Source organism: Pinus tabuliformis, chromosome 9 (genome assembly GCF_031772625.1).
Source record: "Pinus tabuliformis cultivar Carrire ecotype Pingquan chromosome 9, CPIR1, whole genome shotgun sequence".
Lineage (NCBI taxonomy): Eukaryota > Viridiplantae > Streptophyta > Pinopsida > Pinales > Pinaceae > Pinus > Pinus tabuliformis.
The window spans coordinates 998,294,399-998,321,457 of record NC_142307.1 but is presented as its reverse complement, the minus strand read 5'-3'; positions in this window follow the sequence as shown (position 1 = coordinate 998,321,457).

Below are 27,059 nucleotides of genomic sequence, written 5' to 3'. Positions count from 1 at the left end.
ACGTGATCCCATGACATAAATAAGGGGGTTAGGGTGGGACCCTAACATGCCCTCCCCCTTAAGACTAGCCTTGTCCTCAAGGCTGAAGCTGCGGAAACTGCTGAAGAATAGCAGCTGGTTCCCAAGTTGCATCTTCCGGCGAGGTGTCTTTCCATTTGACTAGGACCTCCTTAATCACACGGCCACGCAGTTGCTTGTCTCGTGTGTCTAGAACCTGTTCAGGTTGAAGCCAGATTGATCCTTCTTCATCCAATTCAGGTAGACTGGTTTGAACTCGGCAATTGTTCCCAATCACTTTCTTGAGGCATGATACATGAAAAACTGGGTGGATTTTTGCTGTAGGTGGCAAAGCCAGCTTGTAAGCCACTTCTCCAATGCGCTGAAGTACTTGATATGGTCCGTAGAATTTTGGAGAGAGCTTTTGACAGCCCTTTTCTTTGAGTGATGTTTGCTTATATGGTTGCAGCTTCAAAAAGACCTGATCCCCTTCTTGAAATTGGCGCTCTGAGCGGTGTTGGTCAGCCTGTTGCTTCATACGGTTCTGAGCTTGATGAAGATTCTCGCGCAAGTGGGCCAGCATGGTTGCACGGTGTTGTAAGAGTTGATCCACTGCTTGTACTTTGGAGCACCCCGTGAGATAAGAAGTAGGGGACGGCGGAAGTTGTCCATAGACTGCTTCATAGGGAGTCATTTTGGTGGTGGCATGATAGTTGGTGTTATACCACCATTCCGCCAGAGGTAACCACTGTGCCCAGAGGTGTTGTTTTTCTGAAGTGAAACACCTAAGGTAGGTTTCTAGACATTTGTTGACGGCTTCGGTTTGATCATTTGTTTGCGGATGATATGAAGTACTGAGTTTGAGTTGAGTGCCTTGTATTTTGAAGAGCTCCTGCCAAAAATTACTGGTGAAGATTGGGTCGCGGTCGGACACAATCGAAGTGGGCATGCCATGCAATTTGAAGATTTGATCCATGAAAGTTTGAGCAACCAAAGTGGGTGTGAATGGTTGGGGTAGAGCGCAGAAATGAGCATACTTCGATAATTGGTCCACAACCACCATGATGACTGATTTGTTCCCCGACTTTGGAAGACTTGTAATGAAATCCATGGAGACCTCCATCCAAATTGACGCCGGAATGGGCAATGGTTGTAATGTGCCTGGTGTGTTGACGGTTTCCCCCTTGTGGCGTTGACAGACGTCGCATTCTGCTACAAAAGTAAGGATGTCCTGTTTCATTCCGGTCCAAAAAAATGATCTTCTGGTGCGAGCGTATGTCTTCTGAAAGCCCGAATGTCCTGCAATGGGAGAGGAGTGCAATTCTGCCAAAATGCGACTTTTGAGGGTGGATGTTGGTGATATGACGACTCTGTCCTTGTAGCGAAGAATATCATTCTGCCACGAGTAGTAGCCTTGCTGGAATTAGGATCTGCCCGTAATTGAGAAATGAGTTGGGAGAGCTTAGGATGTGAAAACCATTCCCCGCGAGCCTCTTCAATCCAGTCTGGAATGGGGAGGGATATTGCGAGCAGAGTACTTTCCTCCTCAAATTGGCGTGACAATGCATCTGCTACCCTGTTGTCTTTCCCTTTCTTGTAAATGATCTCATAATCATAACCCAGCATTTTGGCTAACCATTTATTTTGTTGGGGGGAAGATAGGCGTTGCTCTAAAAAATATTTAAGACTGTGATGATCTGTGCGGATTTGGAAACGTCGCCCCAACAAGTAAGGTCGCCAGGTCTCAACTGCATGTAAGATGGCCATCATTTCCTTCTCATAGGTAGATTGACCCAAGTTCTTCCCACTTAGTTGTTGGCTGGTGAAGGCCAATGGTCGCCCTTCCTGCATTAAGACTGCTCCAATACCTGTTCCCGAAGCATCAGATTCTATGACAAATGTTTTGGTGAAGTCCGGTAGTGCTAAGATCGGAGTGGAACACATGGCGGTTTTGAGAGCGGTAAATGCCTGTTGTGCTTCTTCGTTCCAGAAGAAGGCATTTTTCTTGAGAAGTTGCGTCAGGGGCTTCGCTATGCGGCCATAGTTGCGGACAAATTTACGATAATAGCCTGTGAGACCCAAAAATCCTCTCAAGCTTTTCAATGTCTTAGGTTGAGGCCATTCTTGCATTGCCTGGATCTTTTTGGGATCAACCTTGACACCTTCACGGCCCACAATGTGGCCTAAATACTCAACTTCTTCCATGCCAAACGCACACTTAGACATTTTGACAAATAGTTTATGCTGGCGGAGCAGTTGCAAGAGGATATCTACATGCTGAAGATGTGCCGCCCAAGTGCCACTATAGATGAGGATGTCATTGAAGAAGACCAGGACAAATTTTCTGAGATATGGTCTGAGGAGGTGATTCATAAGGCTCTGAAAAGTAGAGGGGGCATTACAGAGACCAAATGGCATGACCAAGAACTCATAATGGCCTTCATGAGTTCTGAAAGCTGTCTTGGGAATGTCAACTTCCTTCATGCGAATTTGGTGGTAGCCTGAGCGAAGATCCAATTTAGTGAATAATTGAGCCCCATTGAGTTCGTCCAGCAAATCGTCAACCACTGGGATGGGAAATTTATCTTTGACTGTTAACTTATTGAGGGCCCTGAAGTCTGGACACATCCGCCACTCCCATCGTTCTTGAGGACCATGACGACTGGAGATGAGTAAGGACTAATACTAGGGAATGACACCTGCTTCCAACAATTCCTTGATGATTTTTTCTATTTCATTCTTTTGGGTGAACGGATGTCTGTATGCGCGCACATTTGGTGGTTGGGCCTGGGACCAATGTGATGCTATGATCATGTTCCCCTCGCGAGGGGGGAAGTTCATGAGGTTTGTCAAAGACCGGTGTTTTATTCAAAATCTGTTGCATCTCAGGATGAATTGGTGAAGACATGGTATCTACTACCTGGATGGCATTAAATTGAGCTACTACTCCATGATGGCCCTTTTTTAACAATTTTTCCATACGATGCGAGCTTATGATAGAAGGGGCTCCCGCTTGTAGCCCACGGAGGGTATGTGTGGAGTCGTTCTGCTTAAAACTCATATATAACTCCTGGAAATCCATTGTGATTGGCCCAAGAGTGCGGAGCCATTCCGCACCTAGGACAATGTCGCAACCCCCCATGTGTATTGCAAACATGTGGGTTTTCAATTGATAATCCCCCATTTGAATTTTGACATTTTCACAGCGACCTTCACATTTCATTGTGCCTCCATCTGCAATCTGGACTTGGAAGTTAGAAACTACTCGAACATAACAATGTGCTGCTTCAGCGATCTTTTGGTGGATGAAATTATGGGTACTTCCACTATCAATCAAAACTATTACTGGCCGATGTTTAAGAAAACCCCTGATTTTGAGAGTTTGAGGTGAAGAAATTCCTGCCAGTGCATGTAGCGAAATCATTGGTTCATCAGATACCATCTCTTGTTGGTCATCTTCTTCGGTCGCCTCTGGTTCCGCAAGTGGTGGATCTTCCTTGGTGGAGCTGTAGTCAGTGGCATCTATTTGAAAAAACTTGTGCTCTTTGCATTTATGACCCGGGGAATATTTTTCATCACAGTAGTAACATAGTCCTTGCTTCCTTCTTTCGGCCATTTCTGCAGGTGACACCTTTTGAATCTTAAGTGTTTGGGTCATATTGGGAGCCTGTGAGGGACGACCTTTAGCGGGAAAGTTGGGGCGGCTGGATTGAGCTGTTAATGCTCGTTCCACCTTACGGGCTATCTGGCAAGCCTCGTTCCATGTGGGGGGGTGGTGGAGAAGAACCTGAGCTTTGATGGCTTCTTTAAGACCGCTGATAAAGCATTCCATGTAGAATTCATCTGTGAGACCCTTAGTGCGGAAGGCTAAGGCTTCAAAAGCGGTAATATATTCATCCACTGTACCCGTCTGTCGGAGCTTAGTGAGACGTCCCAAAAAAGAGTCTTCCTGTTCAAAGCGATTTCGAAGAGCTTTGGTAAATTGGCCCCAATTCTGAAATTCTCCATTGCAACGCTGATACCATTCCTTCCATTGCCATCGTTCACTGTCCAAGTACATGGTGCCCACCATAAGCTTAGTCCCCTCATCTATGATATGATTCAATTGAAAATACTGCTCCATTTGTGCTAGCCATGCGGACGTGTGGGAACCGTCAAATTTATGCATATCCAACTTGGGAGGTCTCTGATTGGGTGGTGGACGGGTGTGCCAGACGTGAGGAGAGTGGCTCGATTCCCCCTCATGGTATTCATGACCCTTATACGCCTCCTCGTGGGCTGGCTCCTTGCCCTTGTCCTGTATTAGGCAATCTAATCCTTTAAGATGTTTTTCGATCTGTTCCATCGTAGAGTGAAGGGAGTGCACCTCTTCTTCTATTTTTTCTATCCTTTCAGTGGCCATTGCTTGAGCGCGAGTTTCTACCATACACCCGTCTGACGAAAATTTGGGACCGCCGAATTTTTTTTTTTACTAAGAATTGAATGGTACCACCTTGCTCAGCTCGTCGTCCTGATTCTGATGGGCTAGGTCACCAATAAGCGCCCTGGAAGATCTCAGACTCGAAAACTCCTAACGGAGTTTTACTCCTTCCTGATCAATACTGCAGTCGCCAAATCCTCAAAATGTCACTGCCGCCAAAAGTCCTGCAAAAATTATATCCAGGTACAGGAACCCTTCCCAACTACTCCGATCTGGTGAATCTGAGAGATCTGAATGGTGGAACAACTGCTGCTGCTGATCTGATGGAGCTGCGGGACTGATGTCTGCTGCTGCTGCACTTACTGATCTGGAATAGATGATGAGTGATCCCCCGATAGAAAGGGAACTATGGTCTTGGGGAGTGTCAGGTGCTACAGATCGCAATATACATAAGGGTCTGACAGTAGTACTCGGCCCAATGTTTCAGGGCTCTAACTAAGGAGGATCGACCGTACCCTTAGCCGTACAACCCGACTACCCTATCGTACGGGCGAGTAATCTCTCCGAGTGCTGTTCTCGGTGTACTGTAGCCACAAGACGGCCGAAGGTTTATCTATGGCGAGGTTTCAAGGGAGCTAGGGGGCTTCCTATATACCCAGAGGGTACGTGGAAGACAGTCCGTGCGCGGTTCTGTCTAATGCGCTACTACTCGAAGGGGTACCCACAGGGGTTACAAGGGAGTCCAACAGACGTGACCACCTCTTGTATTTCCTGCGTGCATGCCTCCCCAAATCCGCAGGTTTATGCGCTTAACGACAGATCCCGTGGTTTTAAAGCCCGGAACACGTCTCTATCCTAAAAAATTTTTTGCTAAAATTTGGAGATCCCACCAAGCCCTGGAAAGTGCTCTGATACCACTTGTTATGCTCTTAACCTGCAAAGCGATACCCAAACATAGAATTTGCGAAGAAAAGATACCGAGAACACAAAATATGCGAAGAAAATATACCCAGAGCACAGAATAGCAATGATTTTATTATCCAGAGAGAAATGTTCACAGGCCTCTTCGAGGGGGCAACCTCCAATAGAGTAGAGCTCGATTACAAAACAAGACACGATACTCCTCGCAGGGAGTCTCTATCCTTTATATATGATTCATACATGCAATACCACGAGCCAATATCGTGGATTTTATTAATACCATCTATCTAATACTACCGCCCATTTACCATCTAACTAATACTACCGCCCATTTACCATCTGACTAATACTACCGCCCATTTGCAACTAACTGTGGTCCCGTCATTAACTCCGGGTTAACCACTTACAATTATTAATATGGGCTTTATTGACTCTTGACCATGACGTGATCCCATGACATAAATAAGGGGGTTAGGGTGGGACCCTAACAAAGAGGAGCGACGACATAATTTAAAAACTCAGAGCAATGACCTTGCTCTGATGGCAAAAAGGAGACAGTACAGAGGGAAGCAGCACCAGCACCAGCACCAGCAACCGTAGCAGCAGCAGCAGAAAGGAGCCAACACATTTCAAAAGAGATCATTTAAAGGTATGACTGATAATTATGTTAAGAAATGTTTTTACTGTGGAAAACCTGGTCATCAGATTAAAGAATGCTATAAGAGGCAGGCAGACGAACGAAGAAGCAAACAGAGAAAACATCAGGGTTGTTTTGCTGGGGAAGAGGAGGACCATAGCCACGAACTTCGACTATTTACAGTCGATTGTGCTCTTTCAGCTTCAAAGGGAGATGAGGACGACATATGGTATGTCGACTCTGGCGCATCCTCACATATGACTGGTAAGAGGGACTGTTTTGAATTTCTTGAAGAAACTGCATGTGGATCGAAAATTTATCTAGGAGATGATAGTGGGTATGAGATCAAAGGATATGGAGACATTCCTATGAAGCTACCTAGTGGTGACATTAGACATCTTAAAAATGTATTATATGTTCCAGGAATTAAGAAAAAATTGGTCTTTGTCTCAATGATTATTGACCAGGACATGCAAGTTCAATTCTTTAAGAATAATTGTGTCATTAAGGATAGCCAGATGGAAACAGTTGCAACAGGAGTGCACGTGGGGAGCTTGTACAGATTAGATGCAAAGAGTATGCCACGACAAGCAATGGTTGCAGCTGGATCAACAGTCGAAAATCTCTGGCATCAGAGATTCGGCCATCTCAATTTGCAAGACCTCATCCTACTTCAGAGGAAAGGTATGGTCGATGGACTCCCTGTTTTTCATAATGTTAAGCTGGAATGTGATGGATGTGCATTAGGGAAAATGCATAGAGAAGAGTTCCCTTTGCATGTCAACAAAAAGGAAAGAGACATCTTAGAACTGGTGCATACAGATATTTGTGGACCTATGCAAACTAGGTCTTTAGGGGGAGCATATTACTTTCTATTGTTTACAGATGATTGCACTAGGTTTTCATGGGTGTACTTTCTAAGTAAAAAGAGTCAAACCTTTCGGTACTTTAAAGAGTTTAAATCTATGAAAGAGAACCAAACAGGAAAAAGGATAAAGATTCTTCGCTCAGACCAAGGGGCTGAATACAGGTTAGGAGAGTTCATTAACTTCTGCAAGCAGCATGGGATTATGCAGCAATTCACAGTGCCACACACTCCATAGCAGAATGGAGTAGCAGAACGGAAGAACATAACTCTTGTGGAGTGTGCGAGAAATATGCTTCAAGGTAAGGGTCTATCAAATGGTCTTTGGGCAGAAGCTATTAACACTGCTATTTATTTAAAGAATAAGAGTCCTACTAAATGTCTAGGCTTCAAAACCCCTTTTGAAGCATTGTTTGGACTCAAACTAGCAGTTAGTCATTTAAGAATATTTGGATCAAAATCTTATGCTCATATACCGAAAGCACATAGGAAGAAGTTAGACCCCAAAGCCCTGAAATGTATATTTGTTGGATATGGCACTGAGTATAAGGCATACAAGTTATATAATCCTGTGACTCATAAACTTTTTGCAAGCAGAGATGTTATTTTTCATGAACAGGCTGAAGATGGAAAGGAAGATTCTAACAGTGATAGCCACATTCCACTGTTAATAGAAGCAAACAGTGTAGAAGATGAAGAGCAGGAGCAACAACAGAAACAGGAAGAAGAAGCAGCAGATAGTATAATAAGTGATGATGCAAGCCCGGAAAGCGCTGAAACAGATAGAGTTGAGGTAAGTCCTCTACCTAGGAGATCAGGTAGGAAGACTAGACTACCCGCTAGATTGAAAGACTATGCTTTAATGTCCAAAATTTTAAACATTGTAGAACCTGCAAACTATGAAGAAGCAAGTAAATCAGATGCATGGAGGGCTGCAATGCATGAGGAAATTGAATCAATATATAGAAACCATACTTGGGATTTAGTTGAGTTGCCTGAAGGAAAAACGCCTATAGGATGTAAGTGGCTGTATAAAACAAAGATAAATGCAGATGGGAGTGTAGAAAAATTCAAAGCTAGACTGGTAGCAAAGGGTTACTCACAGCAAGAAGGAATAGATTTCGATGACACCTTTGCCCCTGTAGCTAAATTAAATACAATTAGAATGCTAATTTCTTTAGCAACAAAACATAAATGGAAGCTACACCAGCTAGATGTTAAGTCTGCATTTCTGAATGGTGAATTAAAGGAAGAAATCTATTTAGTACAGCCTCCTGGTTTTGTGAAAAAGGGGCAGGAGCATTTAGTGTGTAAATTTCATAAGGCACTTTATGGTTTGAAACAAGCACCCAGGTCATGGTATGAGAAAATTGATTCATTTTTTATACAACATGGCTTTCATAGGAGCCTCAACGATCCAAACCTGTATACCAAGTTAAATAAACAGAGGCAGATTATTTTGATTTCTTTGTATGTGGATGACATGATCATAACAGGAAATGCAAATAATTCGATCAAAGAAATCAAGCAGCAAATGTCATAAGTATTTGAAATGAAAGACCTTGGAGATCTTCATTATTGCCTAGGTTTGGAGGTATGGAAAGAATATGGTCAAACTTTTCTTACACAAGGGAAGTATGCCAGAACCCTGTTGGAAAGATTCAGAATGGAGTAGTGCAAAACAGCAACAACACCATTGCAGCATAATTTAAAGTTAAGCAGTGATGATGGCACAAAATAGGTGGATGCCACTTTGTACAGACAACTAGTGGGAAGTTTGATATATCTCACGACAACTAGACCTAATTTGGCATATTCTGTTAGTGTGTTGAGCGAGTTCATGTCCAAACCACTTGAAAATCACTGGATTGCAGTAAAATGTGTGTTGAGGTACCTTAGTGGTACTTGTAATTATGGTATTTTATACACTGACATTTCTGATGTTACTTTAGCAGGTTATTCAGATTCTGATTGGGCAGGTAACCTTGATGATCGAAGATCCATCACAGGTTACGCATTTAGTATTGGATGTAGGTGAAGGACAGAAAGAAGCAACCAGCATCAAAACTGACAACCAGAGCACAATAAAGCTTGCATACAGTCCAGTTTTCCATAAAAATACTAAACATATTGACACTCAGTTTCATTTTGTTCGAGAAAAGATACAGTCCAAAGAAATATGTGTAGAGTATTGTAACACTTGTGATAATTTAGCTGATATTTTTACTAGGCCTCTAAGGCGAGTAAAGTTTGAATTATTTAGAGGGATGTTAGGAGTGCAGAATAACCCTTTCTCCATTAGGGGGGAGTTAAAAAATAATCAATATTATTTTGTATTAATGGAGAAATGGTTACATAGTTGTAACGTATCTCGTTAGTTTAGGATTTGTTCCTAGAGTTTAGGAGTTTGTTTACAACTACCTGATTTATAGTGATGTATTTAATATTGTAATATTCATTTGATGTAAGGTGAGAGTGAACAGAGAGAGAGTCTCTTCTTTGTTTGAGTGCAGTCTCCAGGTGCAGTACTCACCTGTGAGCTGCAACTCCTTCTTTTAATTCAAGTCTGATTTTTATCTTCTCTTACCATTTCCTTTTCTTTTCTATGTGTTGAAGAGTCAAAGGCTCCGCTTCTAGAAGTTCAAATGATCTACCTTCCAATATGATATGTTGTTGGATATCTGAAATTTTCCTTTCCAAAACTATTTTATCTTCAAATATATTACCAAACACCTGCTTATTCCAAACCTTTATTCTGCACTTCAAAACTTTTAGTTTGAGCTGGAAAGTGTGCATTTTGTTCTCCCCTTGGATATATATTTCTAACCACCATTTATGCAATACTTGCATAAAATGTTCGATTGTAACCAAAAACTTTCAAAACGAATTGGATGGTTATTCAATGCTTCTTTTAAATCTGTTTCTAAATGTAAAGGCGAGCGATCTGATCCTATGCATGACAAGATCGAAGCTCTCACAAATATATCCTTTTGTAGAAATTCCTTCGATAACATAAAATGATCCAAATGACTCGCTATTTTATTTCCCCTCCTCCCTCGCCTATTATTCTAGGTATAGATACCATTATTTATAGGAACATCTACTAGATATAGCTCTTCTATGTACTCATCAAAATATGTTGAGGCTTGATCTAACCTATGTTTCCCACTTTATTTTTTCGCGAAGGGATATAATAAGGTTGAAATCTCCTCTAGCTACACATAAGAAGGTTCCTATGATTTGTTTTCATGATCACAATTGATTTATGAAAGATATTTTTTCTTGTGTACAAGATGGACCATAAGTTCTGGTGAAAAAATTATTCTCACTCATACCCACGTATCTGAAACTACCTGTGTGTTTTCTTTCAATGGCCATCCAACTCTGGAAGGTAACCTCATTTGGATTCCACCAAACTGCTAGACCTCCTGCATTACCTATTACATCTATTGACATTGTATGAGATCCTTTGCAACGCAATCCTGCTATATACATCAATTTTTCTTCACCTAGTTTTGTTTCCTGCAAAATTACAGTAGCTAGTGTTTCCTGTTTAATTCGTTCTCGTAGATATCTGTGTTTTCCTTTGCTATTGAGTGCTCTTATGTTCCATGAGAGCATCCTCATTATGATGGCTCATGTTTGTTCTAGTACTAGGGTTTACTACTATTTATTAGGATTTTTTTTAACTTTAGGTTCTTAAATTTGAAATGTTAAAAATAATATTATTTAAATATTATAAATATAAAGTATCACAAAATCAAATTAAAAAATTTGTTTATATTTTAAATTGAAAATTTGAATTTATATAACCTTTTTATTTTGATGAGTTAAAATAAATTAATCCTTTTATATGAAGCTCAAACATAATTTAAAATTCTATATATAAAATGATTATTTTACAATTTTATAATTTATTAATTGTAAAAATTAATAATGTTATTTTGAAAATATAATTTTTTAATGATTGAATTAAAATTAAACAATTAGATTTTTTTTTAAAATTACAAGAGGGAATGGTTATAAGATCAGAAACTTTTACACATTTTAGAGTTTTTAAAGGCTTCACTTTTCCAGTACATCCATAATAGTATTTTGTTGCCTCTTTGAAATCTTCTAACTACAATTCTACACTAATATCTACCATAATATTTACAAAAGACTTGTAGATACAAAACATATTTGTAGAACATTATCCATATCTCAAAATTTAACTTTCTCCTCATGGCTCAACCTTTGATGTTGTGTTCATTTTTTCCTTTGTTGCATTATGCACCCTTTCTCCCTACTTAGGTGGTCCTCTAATCTCTTTCCCTGGTTGGTCCTTGCAAAATTCCAAATTCTCTGCCCTATTCATAATCTCCTAGTTAGGGGGTGTTTCCATTTCATTCACTGTGAGCTTTAGCACTACAATCTCTTCCTCAATAATTGCCAATTTCTTATCTAATTTATTTTGCAACCAATCACATTTTTTCTCCATCAATTCTAGATTTTTCTCCTTCTCTTTCTATCTCATCACTTTTCCTATTCATCAACTCAACTCCACCAATGAAACCACCACCTTTGTTAGGTTGTCTATCGATAGACTTAGACACTCCTGATCTTGTTCGCTCAAATGTGCCTCCATAGTTGCCATTTCCAACCAACTACGACTTAAAATCCTTAAAAGAATGTTATTAAAATTCCATAAAAATAGCATTGAGCTCACAGGTGCATACATTATATAATGAGGCACTTGTCTCTAGAGGTGACTTCGCGAGTAAATTATTTTTATTACCAAATCTGCACAAATCAACACACAGTGATGGTGATCCATTCCTAGCAGAGGATGAATTTCACTAGCTAATATGCGTTTGATTGCATTTAATCCCAGTGTGTGAGATCTTGTTTCTCTAATCCATGCTATTAATGGAGAATGGCAGTCATTCTCATACAATTTCCACGTTTGTCCTCTCCTTCGCCATCTAGTGAATCTGAACCTGTTTTGGATTTTGAGTCGGTTATCAAGGTGATTGTTGTACACATACCCTCCATACTCAATTAAGCACCAATATCTTTTGGGAAGCTATAGTTTTGGAAAAAGGAATGTTGGAGGACTCCCTAATGATTTCTTTAATTTTTAATCTACCAATTTGATGACCGAAATGGCCACTAATTTTAACTAAGGATATTTTTTAATTCATAAAGATAAATGGAAAAATATGATTTGTGTATGATCCATCTACATAACACATTATTTCAGGATTGCTCCTTTGTTAGCTAGCTTGTCTTCTTGTGAATTTAATTGCCTGTATATGTAGTGTAATTCAATCTTTTCATTTTTTTTCAATTGCAAAGCTATCTTTGAAGTATTATGGTTGTCACATTTTCTCCCTCACTCTTTAGCTTGTTTACTTTCTTTATTGCAAGTATTGAATCACCTTAAAACCAACAATTTACTAATTCCTTTGGCTAAGGCTAATTCTAGTCCTCTCCATGTAGCCAAAAATTTAGCCTAATTGTTTGATGAAATGCCTAGTCCCTAGGCAAATTGTAGTGCTCTTTGGTCGCGCAGGTAAAGGATGACCCCTCCCACTCCTACTGACCCATCAATTAGATATAATTTTAATAAATATTAACTAAATAAATATAAAGATAATACATGTATATGTTGATATAAAATACTCATTTAAATGTATATTGCAAATTTGAATAAAGTAGAATGACAGGTTAACTTCCATATAGTTAGTTGTTATATTCATATAATTATAATAACTATATGAATATGAAATTGATATTCAAATATATTTTTTAACAGTTGAATATTCACAATTGATTTCCTATATTGAAATGTTTTCAAAATCTTATAATGCATCTTCCTTGCATTCAAAAGTGAAAATATAAGATATTTTTTTATACTTTTAATTAGGGATGAATTTGATATAAAATTATGTAACAAAAATTTATATATTTTAATTGTGAATGAGAGTGGAATATTCTTATCACAACTTATTAAGTGAGATTATTAAAGTTTTATAATACTTTTAATTAAAACTAGTCAAACATGTATATTCTCATTTGTCTTTTAAGTTTTAGTATGGTTGACATTTTATTGTTTATTTAAATAATATTTTATTTTTTAAAAAGAAACATGTGAACCACTCTAGGCTGAGCAAGAAAGGAATTACACATCTTCCTCATACTGGGTTGTAGAATGTTGAAATATTCTTAAAAGTATAAAAATATATATATTTCTTCATACTCAAATGTGAAAATATAAGATTTTTTTAACATCCACAAAAATCCTTGTGAGATTATTGATGTTTTATAATGCTTTTATTTAAGATTAACCTTTTTTTAATTATATCCAACATTGTGTTATATATATATATGTGTGTGTGTGTGTGTGTGTGTGTGTGTATCTATATATATATATGTGTGTGTATATATATATATATTGTGTGTGTGTGTGTGTGTGTGTGTGTGTGTGTATATATATATATATATATATATATCTATATATATATATATATACATATACATATACATATACATATACATATACATATACATATACTATTTTTTAAAGGACACATGTCAAATTTAGGTTGAGCATGAAAGGAATTACAAATCTCCCTCATAATGGATTGTAGAATGCCTCTTGACCAGGGTTGTGGGGGGAGCGCCCCCACTTCTCAAACTTGCTCCTGAAGCATGCTCCTAGTAGGAGTGCATTAGGAACAACCGTGAGAGGGCGCTCCTGAAATTAGCTCCCTAAAATAAATTTTTCTCCCTGCTAATTCAAGAGTTATAGAGGGAGCTATTGAAGACTGGAAACAAGAATTTGGCCCTAGTGTTGATATGCAGTTCGAGGTAATTTTAAATTATTAAAGTAAAACTGACATTCTCCTTTATATTTCATTTTAAACTGTTTACTTAAACTTTTAACATTACCATGAAATGACTCAAGATGTTTGAGAGTGGTTTTGACCTCATTGGATTTCATATGGAGAAAGTAGAATTTTAGATCTCACTCAAAATACTGTAGAGTTATCATTTTTTCAGGATTTCAGGTTGGGGGGATTGCAATGTTTCCATTAGATTTTGTCATGTACTAGGGTATGGAACTTGTATTTAATCAAGAGCACCGAGACCTTTATGCAACAGAGACTCCCAATAATCAAGAGCACCTAAGGTACTAGGGTATGGAACATGTATTTAATTAGGAGCACCAAGGTCGTTTGACTATGCAAGAGGATACTCCCAATAAAGCATGAGACAAGAAATTTGAAATTTCTCATGGCAAGAGGGTCAAGTAGTAGATAATAGATTTACTTGTCTTTTCTAGTTTCTAGTACTTTTTATCAATATTGACTCTTTCATATTTATTGCGGTATTTTTTGTAAACAATATATAACAATTTAAGTTTGAAGTTGGAAGTTGGCATTTATAACTCATTGGTAATGAATGATGAATATGATGCTTTGTGAAAGTTGAAACATTTCATTTCATGTTAGATATTATTTGTTATCATTTGGTTACTTAGTAATGGTAATGGTTACAAGTACAAGTTATAACTTTTGTGATCAACCATGATAAATGTTATATATTGAATTTTGAAAGCTTGAAATTTTAAGATTGATGAATCATGAGACTCAATATGTTGTCTGTTATTAACTTGTGGACGTGGTTGATGGATATTATAACTTCTATATTATTGATGTTATATGGTTTAGTCCATGCTTTTATACTTTTTATATCTAAGTCATCATTCTACATGCTTTTGTTGACATATATCCATCAAAATATATATAAATATAATTATTTAAAAATTCATTCCCGAACTAGGAGGTTTTGAAAATGTCACTCCAGCTCCCACTCCTCGCTTTTTCTCCCTCTCCCCAGTAACCTTGCTCTTAGCACAATAAGATTCACAATATAAAGTGTTACTTTAATCCATTGTTATTATTATTGCGCCTCTCATCTCCCTCATACTAGTTGTAGAATAGGAGTTGACACATGTCCCTCTTAAAATAAAAATAAAAATTCTCTAAATAGAAAAGCAATGTCGACTATAATGAAAAAACAAAATGAATATGCATGTTTAGTTACTTTTAATTAAAAAAATTATAAAATATCGATAATCCTAATCTCAATATGGTCACTCCCATCACTCCCATATTACAACCCAATGTAGTAAAAATATTGTACTCACTCTCAATCATAAATAAAATATTTTGATGTAAAATAATTTCATCTCAAAAAATAGATAGAGTAATTAGAAGTAAAAGAAAATATGAGTAAGATTTTTAACCTTATACTTTTCAAAAATAGTTCAACACGGTATCTAAATAAACTATTTGAAAATCTATGTTAAATAATTTATGTTGATTTCAACTTCATATATATCTATATATAAATGAAAATGTTAAAGAAAATATTTTAGTGTTGTATACAGTAAAATATTTAATGTCCAAAGAAAAGAAAAGAAAAAAGTAATTTAAAGTTAAAAATAAAATAAAAATTACCATGTGCTTCCTAATAATAGGAATAATGAAAGGGAGATACAAAAAAGTTTAATGTGGGTCATTAATAAAATATTTTAACAGGCAAGACTAAGTAATATTGTCACATAAAAATATATTAACCAAAAAAATATGTTAGTGTGGACAATTTAGTTCATGATAAAATGACTCAATGCACATGTAAAATATTTGAATGTCAACTATGCATATATTATATATTGTTAAAAAAATTATGTATGAAATAATTTGTTATTGTTAAACATTGAAGAAGTCTTTTTTTAAGTATATTGTTTTGGGTCAATTTTCCCTGAAGTCCAACAAACATTTTTTGGACTTACGAGTTTAAGATATATACTTAATATAGTATTTAAAAACACAATTTAAACGATGAAAAGTTACACATTGTATATTTAGAAAGACAAAAGCACTGATTCATTGGGATCTATCAAGCCGTAAGAGGGATGATTTTTTTTTCAAATTTTGCACTCTAAAATAGGTTTGCACCCAAAGAGATTTGATCCCTCTTGGCGCATGCTAGATCTGTGATTAAAATGGACCTATAACGGTATATTTTCCATTATTATTATTATTATTACTATTATTATATATTTGGTTAATTTTCACTATTCTCGTATTGAATTTATTTTCAAGATTTTAAAAAAATATAAAATTAAAATGTACTGAATATCATATATTAATTATTTAATACACATCCCATCATATAAATTAAATGGTTTATAAATGTTGATAGGCATCAATCCATGAGAAATAACAAATTACTTACTTGGATACATCTCAAATTAAAATCATTAAAATTAATTAAATAATAACTTTATTTAATATTATTATTATTATCAAAATAATTAATATACAAGATTCTTAACTGTGGAGATTCAACTCAACTTTACTATAGAAATTCTTAACCTATAATTAAGTTTTCTTACAATACCATGGGGCAATACCATTGTTTATCCATGCCACATGCCCAAAAAACCATAACTCATTTCATATGACACTTGTTAATATTCTATCTTGTTTATTAATTTATTTAATTAAATCTCAAAAAGTACATAACTATTTTTGAGATAAATCTCATCCTTTTATTTGTGATTACTATTAAGAATATTTTAGAATATTTCATGGTTAAATCTCTACCATCAACTTAATAAGTATTAACAACTAAATTAAAATTATAGAATTCTTATTGCCCTCAGAGGCACTCTACAACTCAATATGGAGTAGATGTCAAGCCTAAATGTTTAACATTTAATATTTAACAAATTTAATCTAATGTCAATGTTAATGTGTAGGTGTAAATACTTAACATTTAACACAAACATTTAAGATTTATATGTTGGCTCAATTAAAAAAAATAGAACATTAAAAAGTAATAAACAAAAAGTTAAAAGTAATTCGATGCGTGTAAAAATTTAAATGTTGGCTCAATTAATAATAAAAAGTTAAAGTTAAAGTTATTTTTTATATTTTGATGTTGTTATTAACTTGTGAATAGACTTTGTTAGAATACCATGGTTTATCAATACCACATGGGAAAAAACCATAACTTATTTCACAATAAAAATATTTTATAACAATATGAGAGGGAGAGAGAGGAAGGAAGAGAGAGAGGAGGGGAGAGAGAGAAGAAGAGGGGGAAAGAGAAAGCGATGGAGTTGGAGGGGGAAAGAGATGGAGGGAAGAACAAGGACATAGAGAGATAAACATGGAGAGAGAGAGGGAATGAAAGGGAGATATAGGGAGAGTGAGGGAGAGAAGAGAGGAGGAAAGAGAGAGAAGAGGAGAGGAGAGAGATAGGGAGAGAAGGGGAAGAGAGAGAGAGAGGGAGACACAAAGATGGAGCGTAGAGAGAAGGAGAGAGGGAGGGAGATAATGACAGAGTTAGAGGGAAGAGAGAGAGAGAGAGAGTGATGGCGGGGGGAGATAGAGGGAGTTGGGAGAGAATGATAGAGAGAGGAAGGAAGAGAGAGAGGACCCAAGAGAGAGGAGAGAGAGGGATTTGGAAGGTGTGAGATAGGGAGGGAAGAAGAAAGACATATATGGAGAAAGGTGGATAAAGAGAGTGAGTGAAAAGGGAGAGAGGAGAGCGGAAGGGAAGAAAGAGAGGGATAGAAAGGAGGGAGAGAGAGAGAGAAGGGGAAGAGAGGGAGAGATAGATATGAAGAGAGTGTGTGCATGTTTAGGGGCTGATATAGAGAGAGGGAATAAGAAAGAGACACATATATACAAATATAGATACTATATAGTATTATATAACTAGCCTAGATCCATCTTAACCCTTGATCTATCAAGTGCCAAGAAGGATCAAATCTATGGAAGTGCAAACCTTTCCTCAATTTTTTGCACAAGGATTTGATCCCTCTCGACCTTGAATAGATCCAAGGTTAAGATGGATCTAGGCTGGTTCTAAAATAACCACACCTATACACATAAATAGCACAATTATATAAATTAAATGGTTGATAAATGCTAATAGGCTTCAATCCATAATAAACATCAAAACACTTCATGATACATCTCATGTTGCTAAAACTAAAAAAACATAAAAACTAACTAAATTATAATTTTATTTTAAGCTACTGTTATTATTAATTAGAAAAAAAAAAAATTTGAGTCAAACATATATACATTTTAAAAAACATAGAACAATATTCTTACTCATGAAGATTTACCACTTCATTACTATGAAAATCTGACTTGGTTACAATACCATGGGTCAACAACATAATATATATATATATATATATCTATATATATTATATATATATATATATAACTACTTTATATATATAAAATACTACTTTGAAAATAAATATATAAATATTTTAAAATATTTTATAAAAATTCATTTCTTATAATCTATTTAATAATCATATATAATTAAGTTCAAATTATAAAAATTTTATTTTAAAATATACAAACCTATAGACATAATTTATGAAATTATACAAACCTATCAAACCTATTAACATAATTTATGAAATTACTATATATAATAATTATATAAATATCCCATTTTCAATCATAAGAATAAATTAAACTAAACACACCATTGATGAATAAAGCTTCAATAATAATAAATAATAAAATAAAATATTATGAAAATCAAGAAACCTGTCACAATCCATTTTGAATTATAAGAATAAAAGAAAGGAAACGGATAATAAAACTTGAATAATAAAATATTGGTTGTTATGTAACAACCCATTTTGAATTATAGGAATAAAGAAAGTCACACATAATAAAATTTGAATAATGGTAAGGGATAAAAAATATTGGTGGTTAAAGCTTATGAATGTAAAAAAAAAACTTTGAATAATAATAATAATAAATTAAAGTTTATGAATATCAAGAAACATTGAATAATAATAATAATAAATTGTTTGTTAAATTAAAGGTTAAGGAAAATTAAGAAATTTTATAAGTAAATGATAAAATGTTTTATATTTAGATATTAATTTCTTTACTATGGGTTTCACATTTATGTGGAGTGAAGGTATTTGTAACATTTTTATGAACTAGTAACATTACTACAAGGTTAAAATTAGTAATTGCATCAAATGTTGCAAAGGAAATGCTATAAAGTAGTAACATAAAAAACAATAACGTAGAAGAACACTGACCTCTTCTAAATACGTGATCTTCCATTGATATTTTTTGGACATGTTTGAGAAAATTCCAACCCGCTTCTAAATCAACACTTTGGTAGGCTGCCCTCATCTATACAGTTGTGAAAACTTACAAGAATGTGTCTTTATTAGATCAACATTTTGAGGAATAAATTATTGCTATATTGAGGGGATCATTGGTTGTTTGGATAAGACATGGTCAAAGAAGTTTTCCCTAAAGGGAGAAGTCCACACCTTGTGTTGATTGATAGAAGCATACTACCTTAGGAAATGCTCCTAAACAAATAGAAATGAGACTTTTCTCACATGCAAAAAGAAAACAAACATCTATAAAAAATGAATGGGTTAAAGAGAATTTGGAAAATATACACCGATATTCTTTTGCCACAGTGCCAAATAGTGTGGCTGTGTCATTTTAAGCAAGCATCACGAACTAAGAAGTATGAAGTTATTTTGAAGATTTCAATCTCGCAGGATATGCATATTGACTTTGTCCTTTTCCATTCACACATATATAGTTGGGAACTAAGATAAAATAAATAGCAGAAGGCACAAATTAAAGATTCTATTACAAATAACAACTCATCTTCGCAACCATGGTGTTATGGAAACCCAAATTTAGTCTATCAAAAACCAAATGTGACAATTTTTAGTTGAATTATCCTCGGATATATTATAATTCTACTTTAATTTTGAAGAGAGAAAATGTAGATAATTTGTGGGAAGATATGTTCTAGTAGGGAGGACCCTGCGTTGGCGTTTAATCTGAAATTTCAAGCGAACTTATTCACTTGTCCCCAGACACTAAAGCCAAACACATGGTCCTCCCAGAGGAATGAAAATGGAAACACCTTCCAATACCTCAACTCTGTTAATACTTAATTAAATTCATCCCTACTACTAGGGTCTAACCATGTAAATTGTTGATTTGACCATTGTTGCCTCCTCAAGAATTTATGCCCATGGCTTTGAAAGATGTCTTCTATATTAAAGATTCCATCAAAGCAATATAAAAATCAAAGTAAAGCATGCAAATGGAGAGGCAAAAAACTGCTTAAAGGTGAGTACAAAAAATGAACATGAAGCTAAAATGCAAGCTCTAGTTCACTCCTAGTATCAGTGGGAGTATATAAAGCAGAATGAGTCTTAAGCTTTATCTCCCCCAATTATTGGATGGAAACCTTAATATATGGTCTCACCGATGGAAGAGGTGCACAAAAAACCATAGAAAATTCAATTGCTTGAAGTAATCCATCATCTACAAGACTTCTCAATCCCCTCAAGATATCAACATCAAACAGCTCCAATGTACACTCTTCCAATACAATAGCATTCACAGTAGAAGGAAAATCCACAAATTCATCAGAACTCTCATTCTTGCCTAGTTTCTTTCCAATGAGTATTTCAAATAGGATAATACCAAAGTTGTATATACTTGTCTTGCTATTGGTCCACTTCATCTTCTAGCATTGGGGAGACTTGTAGCCCTCAAGTGTAGCTGCATTCACCATCTAAGCAGCAGATGACGAAGTCATTAACCGGTCTAGATTATAATCCGTCAAATGTGCCACATAGTTTTCATCCACAAAAACATTCTTGTATTTGAGGTTGCCATGAATGATGGGTGTTTCAACCCTAGTGTGAAGGTGGGAAAATCCTTTTGTTGCTCCAAGAACAATCTTGTGCCTGCAAACCTAGCTCAAGGAGGGCCTCCCTTCATTTTCCTATTTGTACAAAAGCTGGATTAGACTCAAAATAACAAATATTTTGAAAGCACAAAATGAGTTGGGGGTTTTGCAGGGGTAAATGATTTTCTTAAAAATCTTTCGCAGTGAGGTATTCCTACAAATTTAAATATAAAATACATAGAAAGAATGGATAATCACGTTGAGAAAATTGGGATAATTGCATTGTGGTTGTTGGTGTTGTTGATCTTTTCATGATTTGGAGAGGGTGCTTCTTACCCACTTCTGTTATATGTAGGATAAGTGTTGTTTTAGTTGGTTCAAGAATTGTTTGAAAAACGTTCTTGATTCCATGCTTTCCACAATAATTGAACCCAGTTGCAATATAAAATTAATCATAAATTGAACATGGAGTAAAATATTTTTCAACTTTGAGAAGCAGTACTTACAAATAATAATCTGGCTCTGTGCTTTTTTCTTCAATCACAACACCTAGTTATTCTGTGTTAGCTTTTCACTTTCCACAAAATTCTTCCTCCCTATGGAAGATCCATATTGATTTATGTTAGAGACCATTTTTTTAAATTCTCAGTGTGTTACAGTAGGTCCGTAGAATGAATTTTCTATAAATAGTGTGAACAGTAATAAGGAGATTACATCCTGAATCCAAATTTAACATGAATCTCATCATATTTAATACAATTTTAAAATCAAGCTACCTTCTTAATGTGAATTCATCCTTAATATGCTGAATTATCAATATGTTTAAACACACATTTCTCCACATCAATCGATAGCTATGTCAGTATAGTGAATGGTTGAATATTGTGTACTAAGGTGCTAGAATTTTCATGAATCTGTATTACGTAGGTATCTTGGCTACTCTTTTCCTTTTCTCGTCTTTTTTTCCCAACTGTAACAACAAAAACAACAAAGAAATTTCGAACTAATTTTTTTTTTGTTTTTCCATGTTTGGCTGGGCTGGAAAGGTTCTCAATGAACAGGAAACCTAAAGCCTTTATTTCACAACGCATCCTTATCCATTTAGCAAGAAAAATAATATTAGATGACCATTGCCATTCTTTGTTCTTTTCATGTCTCCTTAGTCCATATCAATGGGTAGTCAAACACCAAATTCTCCGTTCTTTAGTATAAGTGTGGTTGTTGTTTTAATGCTCCAATGCATACTACTGAGAAGTTCAACAAATCCAAACCATTATCATATTATACATGTTGAAAACTTCAAATGGAAGGATCCACAGGGAATTGTCAAATGCCCAACTTCGGTGGTAGGAGAGCTGATCTCTTTTTAGTTCCTGAGTACTTTATTAGATTATTCTTTTGATAGGCTAAGCTGTGAAAATCACCTAAAAATTGCCCTTAAACTCAACCCAACCATTTTCATTACGAACTTCCTTTCATATATACTCTACATGTCATTAGATTTCCAAGCAACACATTCTCTAGTGTGGTCGCTATTCTGCTTCAATTAGGGCTCATGGTAAGTTCAGTAACCCCATACTATAATAATTACCATACTATACACCTGGAAAAATTCTGATGAAAAGACTCATTGATGGAGAAGGTGCACAACAACCCATGAAAAATTGAAGAATTAACTCATTATAGAGATTTCAAATTCACTTTTTCCTTTTCCATTTATACATATATTGTTGGGAACTAAGATCAAATAAATAACATAAGGCTTAAATTAAAATTTTGATTACAAATAATTGCTCATATTCGCAACCATGGTGTTATGGAAACCCCAATTTAGTCTATCAAAAACCAAATGTGACAATTCTTAGCTGAATTATGCTCAAATATATTCTAATTCTACTTTGATTTTGAAGAGAGGAAAGGTAGATAATTTGTGGGAAGACATGCTTATGCTTTCTTCACCTTTTTCGATGAGTTGGGTGGTGAAATGAGTCTTAAAGTCCAAGCTTATAAAATCGATTTGACGAAGGGAGTAATTGATCTAAATGCTGGGCAAAATTGTTAATGCTATGCAAGGTCCCTCATCAATATTAAAAAAATGTGTTTAGGATCGTCTCAAATTAATCAAAATGTGAGGAATTATGTGTCAAGTGTTGAGTGTCTTTTATGAGAAATTTATGGGATTAATTAGCTATTTAAAACACATATACAACAAGTAAATTGCAGAGAAGTAAAACACAACAACTCATAACACAAAGTTGATAAAGGATTTCACCCCTCCTAGGCTACATCTCCTTGGACCTGCTTCAATGGTTAAGCCCTCTTTGGATTAATGGTGAATTATCTTATTACACTCATGTACAGTTCTCCAATGGCTTTACAACGTGCTTCATTGGATTCAGAAGACCCAAAAACCCAAAAAATGACTATCTAAGCTCTATAATTGGACTTCAGCTGATCTAGGCCTAACCTCCTCTCTTGGTGGCCCTGGGCTTCCTTAAACTTCAATGCAGTAAAATCATGTACATAAGTGCCTTTATGCCTCTACAACCTGTTCCATTATGTTTAAACCATCCAAATCATCTAGGAATGACTCATTTTGATCCAAAAATGGTCTAATAATGAAGAAGTTATGGCCTCTTTAATTTTCCCTAGGAAAACTCCACCAAATCTGGAGAAACTCGAGCTAACCCCACCAAAGTTGGAGCAGTGCTAGATTTGTCAGAATTGCCAAAACCGTTGCCAACTAAATCCGCAATTAATTAGGGAATAATCTTGGTTAATTAGCGCTAATACTTGTGGTTAGTGTTAGTGTTGGCCGCCTGTTACGAAGTTGGTCACATGCGGAGGTTAAGGCTAGCGGTTACCTCCCAATCTGCCATGTGCATCTCTTGAAATACAAATTGCGCCCCATGTTTATTAAATAACACGGTTGTGGCAGAGCAGTAACTCATTAGACTTGAGTCGGCTAGGTCGCGAGTTTGATTCTCTGGCCTGCCAAAACATTTTAAATGACCTTTGAGAGGACACGTGACGGCCTCTGGGCTTGCCATGTGTCAGCCTCTCATTGGTCCACATCAATGTCGTTGACCAATAACATGCCGAAAATTGTCAAAACACGATTGAGCCACATGTGGGAATATTCTAGGAATATTCCTTGGGATATTCTTTTTTATGACTGGGTTGTACAAATGACTAGTCAGCATCCCAGTCAGCCCTGTACCCAAAATTTTACCTATTTGACAAAGTGGACAAAAGTCTCTATCTTTCTCATATTACCTCAATTTTGAGTGGAACGATTTGTGTTGGGATCATATCGCCGATATGGACGTGCTCGTTTAAGTTTTGAGCGATTTTGAGAAATTTGTATTTTGAGCAAAGTTTTGCCCCTAATTCATATTCTGATCACTCCTTCCCACTGACAGGCTTTTGGACCCAAAAAAGTTGGTTATCTGATGAGAGATTAATACTCTTCTCCTTCCCAAGTTCTATCAATTGATTCTACTTGGAAAAATCTCCATGACAACCACTTGGGTTCACTGACATGCCTTGCCTTGCAAATGGATTGGCACTTCAACCAATGTTCTCCTTTTGTTGCTGACCCAATCCAACACTTCCTAGTTGCTTGCTGATTAAACACCCTGCTATACTAAAGCAATCCCTCGGTGCTTGGAAAGCTGACTAATGGGCTTCCCACTGAGAATCATGTTCCTCCTTTGCAACACATGCATTCTTTGCAACCTTCTCCTTGGAAACCACTTTTCCAAGTTAAGCCCATCTAAGTGAGCTACAACAATGAGTTCCAATATCAGTAATAACAAGAAAAAAAATGACCATTATTTTACCTCCACGGTTCCAAATTCCACATCTAGAAGAATGAATTCACCATCTCTTTCGCTTCTTGGTGTCAACACATCAAATGGTCTACAATGGCTGCAAATGTTTTTGGTATTTTTGTCCACTTTCGCTTCTTGATTCCATCATCCTCCAGTATTAACATGCTACTCTTGTCATGATTCAAGAATGAAGGCTAATCATGAGTCTCTTTCTCAAGCATGGACCTTCCAAAATCCTGCAACATCTTGTCATAAGAAACACCATTAACCTTGAAAAAAACTCATGCAAGAATATAACTTAATGACCTCTTCCTTTTGCTTCTTTAAAGCAACAAATGTCACATCATGTGAAAATCACCATTTACTCTTACATCTTGGTGTATAAACCATCGAATAAACACAAGTTTACAAAACATGCTTCTTTAAAGCAACTGACTTTCAAGTCAAGCAAAGCATGTACAACAATTTGATGATTTACAACAAGAATTCCACATTCTCATGAAACAATTCATTACATCTCCCTTTCATCTTTGGAGACAAAATTAACTCTTCCAAGTCGATATAAAATACATGTAACAATCGACCACACAAGCTAACACCCATGCATGTGCAAATGATCAACATTATCAAGTTGGCAACATACATGTTAACAAAGCAATCAACCGACACAAGTCAATCACTCATGCATGTTCAAGCACAATGAAACTATTAAAAATTCCATTGTTCACACACACAAACTCTCAAGCATGTATAACAATTCTCAACTCTCCCACAAGTACAATCACAAGTACAAGAATCCCATTGGTATGTACGAGTACTTAAAGAGATGAAATGACCAAATTTGTTGCAATAAAGTGAGTCAACATTGTCCACTTTCGAACACCTTCCTGGCATAAACATGAAAGTTCATGAATGCAACATGCATGCAAATGTGTAGTTGAAAATTGCCATCTTTGCTGCATATAAGTGATTCAGCATAACTCTACTTTTCCAACATCCTGCTTCATGCAATATGCAAAATACTTTCAAGAGAAAAGAAATGCATCCAAATAATAAGGAAATGCATCAATATGGCAAGATTTTCATCAATTATCAAAATAAATGCAAGGCCTTAATTGGTTAATAAATCTAACCATATCTTTCCAAACCATTTCAATGGCGCTTCTTTCAGCTGCACTTCATCTTGTGTATCATCCTAACCCACATCAATTATGGAATCCTCTTTTCCATTCTTGCCATAATCTCTCTCCACCTTCTTCAAATTTCGTGGATGACTTGTTGGATGCAAAGTCCAACACTTGTCTATCAGATGACCGTGCTTATGGAAATGAGTGCAAAATAACTGCATATTCTCTCTAGCATGGTTTCCATTATCCAATGGACCTTTGGCTTTCTGTCTCTTTTGTTTTGTAAGTTTCCTGTGTATGGCTATCCTCTTCCAACACCTCGAAACGGTATGGTTATTCAAACCACAAGAGGAACATGTAAATTTTCTCCAAATCTTATGTGAAGATTTACCATGTTTATCATAATCAAAAGAAACTTGATTAAAGGTAGATTTATACCTTGCAAATTCACCTTTGTTGTCTTCTTGAAGAGGTGAATTTGATGAGGTAGTGGCTCTCTTTGAAATACCAACAATGGTTTCAATGACCTTAGAACTTTCACCATCCTCTTGTTTGCCATTTCCACTAGTTGCATGCTTATGAGCATCTTCTTGCAAAGTGGGTACAAAAATTTTGCATTCCTCATGAACACAAACTTCACAAGCTTGAGGTAATGAACATGTAATGAAAGTCCTTCTTGGAACACCTTCATGTGCCTCCTTGGCTTTGAAGCATTCTTCGTCATGTTGTCCATAACCAAGACCCAAATACCTATGCCTTTCCTCAACAACAATTCGCTCAACTATGCGTTGTGCATGTTTGCCTAACCCTTTACCTTCATAATATATCTTCATCAAAAATTTGGACCCTATTCCTCTTGTTTGTCTTTCAAAATCAACAAAACATTCATTTTGAGAGGAAATTGAAGATAAACTTGAATTGCATACCTCATTTTCATGCACATACTTGGCTAGGGTTTCCTTGGCATCATGGAGTTGAATCTCCATCTCATGCAGATTTTCAAGAAGCTCTTGCTTCTCCTCCTTCATGGCCATAAACTCCTCTTAAAGTATAGTGTTCTCTTTCCCATCTTCATTCATCTCTTGCACCATATCTCTCATGATGATAAACTCTTGCAACATCTCTAAATCAAAGATCCTTGCTAAGGAAGATGGATTAGAAACATCACTTGTTGAAGCTGCCATCACACTTGTAATGCATCCAAAAGTTTCACTAAGCTTCAAAATGTTTCTCAACAAAGAAGCATCTCAGACCATCTCCTTTCTTCAACTTACACACATAAACTTGCACATAGTTAAATTCTCCTTGCACAAATACAAAACCAATAGCTAATTTTCTAGCTAATCTCGACAACCCATCTCAGGGTTAAAATTAGCTAATAGTCCTTTGATACCAACTTGATCTGAAGGTTGGGAAAACTTGTTAATTCTATGCAATCTCCCTCATCAGTATTAAAAAAAAAGTGTTTAGGATCGTCTTA